The sequence below is a fragment of the Eucalyptus grandis genome, chromosome 8, assembly GCF_016545825.1.
Source record: "Eucalyptus grandis isolate ANBG69807.140 chromosome 8, ASM1654582v1, whole genome shotgun sequence".
Classification (NCBI taxonomy): domain Eukaryota; kingdom Viridiplantae; phylum Streptophyta; class Magnoliopsida; order Myrtales; family Myrtaceae; genus Eucalyptus; species Eucalyptus grandis.
This window is the reverse complement of record NC_052619.1, coordinates 17,127,915-17,135,490: the sequence shown is the minus strand read 5'-3', so window position 1 is coordinate 17,135,490 and position 7,576 is coordinate 17,127,915. Positions and strand designations below refer to the sequence as shown.

The 7,576-nt window shown below is 40.8% G+C and overlaps 1 long non-coding RNA gene across 1 annotated transcript; it reads left to right on the top strand.

Annotated features, from left to right (window-relative positions):
* Nucleotides 1-720: 720 nt before the first annotated feature.
* Nucleotides 721-2,828, top strand: LOC120286493. The gene is made up of 2 exons (XR_005545141.1): nt 721-1,128; nt 2,552-2,828. It is a non-coding gene; the product is annotated as an uncharacterized LOC120286493 (long non-coding RNA).
* The last annotated feature ends 4,748 nt before the right edge of the window (nt 2,829-7,576 follow it).

Genomic DNA, 7,576 nt, shown 5'->3' with positions numbered 1-7,576 from the left:
AAAACTACCAATGGTTTAGGTCGCGCTAAAACCACGTTTGATTGAATTTAACAGCGTAATTCATTCTAATTTCAGAAATTGAGAACTTTCTCATGTCACAATTAATCTCAGGAAATATTGTTGCATCTTTTCAAAGTTTATGGACGACAGGAATTGTTCGTGAAAAATACAAATGTGGCAAATTAAAAGAAAAAAAAGGAAATGCCACTTTTTAAATAGGTTTTGGGCATTTATTATGAAACAATTGGAGAAAGAGTTATAGAAGTTTAAATGAGGATTTATCCTTATTATTTAGAGTGTGAAAATGATAAAATGGAAAAGGAAAAGTTATGGGTATAAGCTGCTGAATTCGGATGGGTGCCATCAAGTAGGATTTCATCAACATTCGCATGCCATTTGTGCGGAGATAAGGGTGCATGGAGTAGGGGGACCACTTGAAAGTGATAGGAACTTAATCTCTGTGGAAAAAGTCATGAGAACTAACTTTAAATTCGGATTCAGCAGCCTTACAATGGATTCCAACCCCTTTTTCATCTCATTTGGTGGAGATAACTTTGGGAAAAGTTGTGGGACATATAATGGTAATGGGTGAGCAAAATTCCATGGAAAGATAGGCTCAAAAGCTGGTGGAAATTTCAATGGGAGCTTCCAAGCATTTTCCTCCCTCTTTCCCCATTCTTTTACCTGCGTGTGGACGTCCGCTGGATTTCATAGTACATCGACTCCTTCCACCCCTCACGTATGCCAACTTCTTCTACTGCAATTTCCCCGCAACTTCCCCTTTATTACTTTATTCCTTCTCTCTCCTCTTCCCCCCTTTTTCTCCTCTCGACGAAATCACCTCTCCTCTTCTTTTCTTTTTCTCCCCCCTCACGCATTCTCCATTTCTACCATAGCACCTCCATCCTTCTTTCACCTCCATTTATTTGCTTTCATTTTCAATAGCTTCATCATCCACTCGGCTCACCATCATCCTCACCGTTGCACGCCATCCACATGCCATTCGCTCAAGCTGAGCGCCCTTGGCTTTGAGCTCAACTTCAACGAACCGTCGCCGTTCGAGTTGCGAGCCTTGTGATTTTGTCACCGTCGCGCCGCCGGCACAGGAAGTGCGTGGTTCTTGCATAGGTAAGTTGTTTTCCTAAATCTGGAATAGGGGTTGTGTACCTCTGTTTAGGGGTTGAAATTAGTTGAGAAAGGTTTATGTGAGATTAGAGATAGTTAATATTAGTTTAGAAATGTTATATTGGCTATAGAAAGGTTTAGTTTATTTAAAATAGCAAGATAAGAGCTGTAGAGGATGATTCAGCCAAGAACAGGGGATGTTCTTTAAAACTGTTTTACACATCTTAAAGTATACCATATATTTTTATCATGATTTTTGGGGATTTAAAGGAAAATTATTTTCGCTTCGATATCTTTAAACAGAAACTCGAACTGCATTGGAATTTGCGACCTATAAGGATTTTATGGGTTGTTACTAACCTTTCGGGTTCGATTTTTTAAATTAGTTCCTTACAAAAGTTGTTTGTTATATCTTCTAGTTGAACATACTCGAATTTCATACCAAATGGACCTGTTTTGGACCTTGAACCAAGTTGATTTCGGAAAACAGAACCACTGGAAACTGACCCGATTTTAGTGCTGGATTGAGTGAATTACTGGGCCGAATCCAGAGGGATCTGGGCCTCTGTGTCTGCATGAAAAATGTTTTTTTACATGTCCTTTAGCACTTGTTCAAGTTTGAGAATTTTTCGAGCTCATATGAATTGGTTTCTGGTTTTGAACCCAAAAGTACGCAATTGGGCAGTTTTTGCCAATTCTGATCAGTAGAAGTTTATAATTGTTTTGAGATGTTTCTTACTGGAGATTTGCTTAATTGAGGTTGTGAATGATGCAATTGATCATTGAATTATGATGATGAGTGAATGCATTCATGACATGAGATTCTGAATGAAATATGCAATTGATCATTGAATTATGATGATGAGTGAATACATACATGACATGAGATTCCTTTACAAGTCTTTGGGCCGGACGATGCTCCTTCGGGAATGCCCCATGTGAACAGATGCTAATCGCAGTGGAGGCTGGGCCCATGCTCCCATACGGAATGCCATCTAGATGTAGACATTACCATGCTCGACAGTGCGAGACGATGCCCGGTTATGCCAGAAGACTATTATCTGTGCATTGGCATCATTTGTGACATATGAATGGGTGAAAGCAAGGGATCTAATTAAAAGATGGAACTGTGTGGTGTGGAATGGGACGCGTCATAACAGTTTAGTCTGGTAATTGGGAGCCCGTGTACTTATGTTGGTATTTATGTCCTTACATATATACATGTTAAAGTATTTACATGATATGTGGTCTCAATATTGTTAAGTATGTTTTAATTGACACTAATATACAGGAAAATGCTAGTATTAAAAGAGTTATTAGAAACGCGACTAAATTGCATGTGGAGTATACCCTTCTCCTACTCGGGATTTAGGGAATTAACTTACTGAGATGTGGTCTCACCCTTTAGCGGGCTAAAACATTTCAGGTCCCTAAATGGAGGAAGGCCAGGTCATGTACAGTCGGTTGCAAGGAAGAAAGAGTAGGACTCTCGCTATCTCCTTCCAGGTGATGACGGTTCTTCCATCGAGGCTGAATGCAGGGTGATGGCTCACCTTAGAGAGATCGAGAATTATGGTAGTGTAGTAGTGAACCCCAGTCTTGTAAATAGAAGCTTAGCTCGTGGGTAACCGAACAGCTTCACCTTTTGTATCGGATCTTGGGGTGTTAAACTGGTATATATACACATAAGTACTTTGGTATTATAGGTGTGGCTTGAAAGAAAAATATTATCCTACATTTCTATCCCACTGCTTTGTTGTATGGAGATTGTCTTATGTTTCCGCATGCGTAAAATAATAAATGGGTCAGCAACAGTTCCTGGGATGTTGCAAACTTTCATCGACCATTGAGGGATGTGCATGTACCCGGAGTTCGGGTCATGACACTGCCTTAGGGACTAAGCTCCAGTTTAGTACTGCTTTTCATCCTCAAATAGACGGACAAACAGAAAGAGTGATTCAGACATTAGAGGATATGTTAAGAGCTTGTGTCATTGATTTTAAAGGAAATTGGGATGAAAAGTTACAGTTGGTAGAATTCGCCAATAACAATAGTTTCTAAAAAAGTATAGGCATGGCTCCTTATGAAGCGTTGCATGGGAGAAGATGTAGGACTCCTGTCTGTTGGAATGAAGTAGGTGAAAGGAAACTGACGGGACCTGAGTTGGTGCAGGTTATTACAGAAGCTGTCGAGATCATAAGGAAAAGACTTAAGATAGCTCAAAGCCGACAAAAAGACTACGCAGATAGATGTAGAAGGCCTTTGGAGTTTAATGTGGGAGACCATGTATTCCTTAAAGTATCTCCGATGAAAGGGATATCACGATTTGGAATAAAAGGAAAGTTAAGTCCAAGATTCGTTGGACTCTTTGAGATACTCGAAAGAATAGGAGATGTAGCTTATCATTTGGCGCTGCCTCCTAAATTGGAAAATTTACATAATGTGTTCCATGTGTCGATGCTGAGGAGGTATCGGCCAGATCCTAGTCACATACTCGATCATGATGCCATCAAAGTGGATGAGAAAGTGAGGTACATAGAAGAGCCAATATGGGTATTAGATCGAAAAGAACAAGTCCTTTAGACGAAGAAATTCCTTTGGTTAAGGTATTGTGGTGACATCATGATATGGAAGAGGCTACATGGGAAAGTGAAAAAGAAATGAAGGAAAAGTACCCTCTTTTGTTTAATGAGACGTAAGTAACGTCCAATTTCGAGGACGAAATTCTCTAAGGAGGGGAGAATTGTGGCATCCGAGAATCTCGACGACCCTCAATTATGCGACAGCTATGAGTAATCGACGGGAGCATCATCGGTACCACTTTTGGCCTAGTTTCATCGCCACTCGATGACCCAAAATATTTACTTTTGAAGAAAAAAGAAATTTCGTCTTTGAATGGCTATATGGACAATTGCACCAACGGCCACATTATTTTATCTCTTGGACCAAACCTCCTATGTACATTGTCGCAACCCCATGCAGCCTTGCCAATTTGTTTCTCCATGCAAGGGTTTCAATCATGTACTCGTACATGAAGCAAATCGATTATAGGAATATTAATTAATTTTTATGGAATCCAAAATGCCTTATAATTGTGCAGAAATTATGGGCTTATTTTTTTTAGATTATGGGCCATTTAATTTGGACCTTTGGCCACAAAATTTCGGGTCCAAGTAGGCCGAAGAAGCCTCCAAGGTTGTCGACCAAAAAAAAGGGGGGCGGAACCGGATAGAGGAGGCCACACCACCCTCCACTTGTCCTTTCCTTCAAGCCATTTGTCACCTGCATGCAAAAGTTAATTAGTTAACTAATGAAAGAAAAAAAAGGAATTCGAAACTAAGGAGAGAGAGAGAGAGAGAGAGAGAGAGAGAGAGAGAGAGAGAGAGAGAGAGAGAGAGAGAGAGAGAGAGAGAGAAACCGAGAGTTCGAGCGAGCAGTCCGAGCGAGAGAGAAAGAGAGTTCGAGTGAGAGAGCGGGTCGCGAGTGTGAGCCGTGAGGGAGGAAGAGGAGGATCGCCTTCCGCCGTGTCTGAGCTGCCACCGTCGACGCCGCCGATCCCCGTCGCTGATTGAGCTGCGTTCGAAGTCCCAAGTTTCTGTTTTGTTTGCCAATCAAGCTAGGAGTTGAGGCAAGTGAAAGTTCATTGATCTATGTGTTGCATGCTGCAATTTTCTAGTGAAATGCTGGTAGATGTGAGAAAATGCAAAATAGGAAGCTGCATGGAGTTTTTGGATGATAAAGATGAAGATTTAATGCTGAAATGTGGAGGATTGAATGTGATGTTGCTGTTTTGTGTTGGATTGCACTAAACGAGTAATAGATTGAAGCTACCAGTCATTGCATGTAGTATTAGGGTCTTGCGTGTTTGAAAATTGAGTGTGAGATGGCTGTGTCGATCGAGCAAGGTGCGGAAGTGGTTGCCAAGTGGAAAGATGTGGTATATGTTGCGGTGAGTGAGCTTAGGGATGAATATATGTTTTGAGCTGAGCTGTGGAAGGTTTCTCTGTCAATAAGAACTCGCCAAAAGTGTTCTTAGATCCTATGGAAGAGACTTGAAGTGTTGAAAAGGAGATTGGTAGAGAAACAAATGGTTGGACTGAGCTAGAAATGAAGAAAACCATATACAAAGATTCTGTTTTAGAGGAATATGGATAGAAAGTCTTGTTATTGGCGTCGCTTTGATTTATAATGATGAAAATAAGGAAAGGAACCATTTTATTTAAATATTACACCAATTAGATGGAGTTGGACATCTAGCTATAGCCATAGGAATGTAAATTATGAAGGTAGAAGTGAACCTATTGAAAACAGTGAACTGTTTCGTAGAGAATAGCTTGACCTGTGATGATTCCGTGAATTTTCTGTAATTTTATAGATAGAATTGGACTTTTAACCCTTGATGAAAGTTTTAGGAAACATTCTTAGAAATAACATATCAAAATTTGAGAACAAACGGACAAGATTTAGTTGGTGAAACGAATTTTCTTCTGTAGGTACCGAATCTGAAAGTTACTGCAGAATTTTGAAGGAAACAGCAAACTATTACTCTTTATAAACAACTAATTTGACTTAGTGTCCTTCACAAAATTTCTTCCTTTTGGTCTCATATATAACATATAAAAATTTCAGAATTTTCTGAGTTCATTTAGGGGTTACTCCGAAATTATTACTAAAACTGCGCATTGTGATGTTTGAGCTGCTTTGTTCCGATTTTGTTCAATTTGTCCCAAAGGTGAATGCATTTTAAATTGCTATTTGACATGATGATACCGGCATTGGCATATTATGCAATCTTGAGATTTGATGAGGGATTCTTGGGACATCTTGTCATTGCATTTGAAAGTATTTTTGGAAATTAAAATGTTGATTGTTGCCATTGGACCCCTGGGTCAACGATGCCCCAAGAGTCAAGATGCCCAAAGGATCGAATGAGTCGATGCCTTGTGGATGCCTGGTGGCCCTAAGTGGCTGAATGCCGGAGGTCTTTCCTCGGGAGCTTCAGGATGCCCGGTTGTATGCTAGTCGGTACGTAAATCCGGAGGGCCGGGGTAACCATTCTCATGGTGAGCCCCGGAGGGTTTTCCTCGTGATGCCAAGTGGGGTACAAGATGCCTAGAGGCGTGATATGCTCCAGATGCCCGGTGGCCCTAAGTGGCTGAATGCCGGAGGCTTTCGTGATGCCAGGGTGGATGCGAATGCCTGGAGGGACGCAAACATTGGTCCTCCGGGGGATGAAACCTTTTGAATGATAAAATGAATGATTCTACTATATGTGTGTTGGTCTGGTTATAGGACTAAGTTGTATGGCATGGAATGGGACATGTCATTATAGTTTGGCCCTATGATCGAGACTTGTGTAACTAGACATGATGTATTTTGATCCATTGAAACTGCATTTGCCATTGCGTTGAAGAATTTCATGATTTTGATGCATCCTTATTCTTTTACTTGTTTTTGTCTATCTTGCATGAATCTGGATATTGATGGTAATGCTTGATATAGTTTGATGAATCTTTTACTGCTGAGTGGCTGTACTCACCCCGTGTGGGGACTAACATTTCAGATTAAAAGATGCCTCTACTGCCTGTCACACTCGGTACTTTTTACGGTGTCCCAGTCGACGTTGAGTGCATGTGTTCAGAGCACACTCATGTAGGGATTCGAGGATTGGTTTTCATCTGAGTACGGGTTCTAGTCATGTATGACGTCGGTTTACCTGATGGCCCCGTGGTTTAGGAGTTTCTATCGGTGCACGTTCATCATGATGGGATCATGCTAGGGATGTTGCTGCCACCGCCAGCCGATGGACAGGGTTGGGTGTGATCGTGTGTGACAGGTAGCAGATGAAACTTTTTGGACTGCCAACACTGCCTGATAGACTTTTGTATAGGACTGAATGGAAAGGAAAGCCATCTGAAGGTCGAGTTATCTTTTGAGTATGTAGCCGGGTATAGAAAACCACGGGAAATTTTGGTGTACCGATTTATGATGTCTATCAAGCTTATGTAAATAAAAGTGCTCGGCTTTATCTTATAAAACTATCTAGTGGGTGTGCATTATTTCAAAACTTTTTGAGATAGGGAGAGATGATATCGCTTCCGCTATACATTTATAACTGCGCAGGGACCGATCTAAATGATATAAACCCCCATGACTTATGGACCTACTATAATTCTATGGTATCAGAGTGATATATTATCAGGTCAGTTGAAAGGTAAGTGGATTGTTGCGACCCAAGTGGATCGGAGGGCCGTTCGAGGGGTGCCATAGTTAGATTTTTCTTTTTTGACAAAAATGAAATTTGTAACTGAAAAGATTAATAATGGCACTGAAGACTATCGTTGCACATTACGAGAAAAGAATAAAGGCCATACAATAATTTCTCAACCAGCAATAGATGGATGCGAGCCTTGATTTGAAAGTCACTTGCTTCGTCATTACCCAACATGCA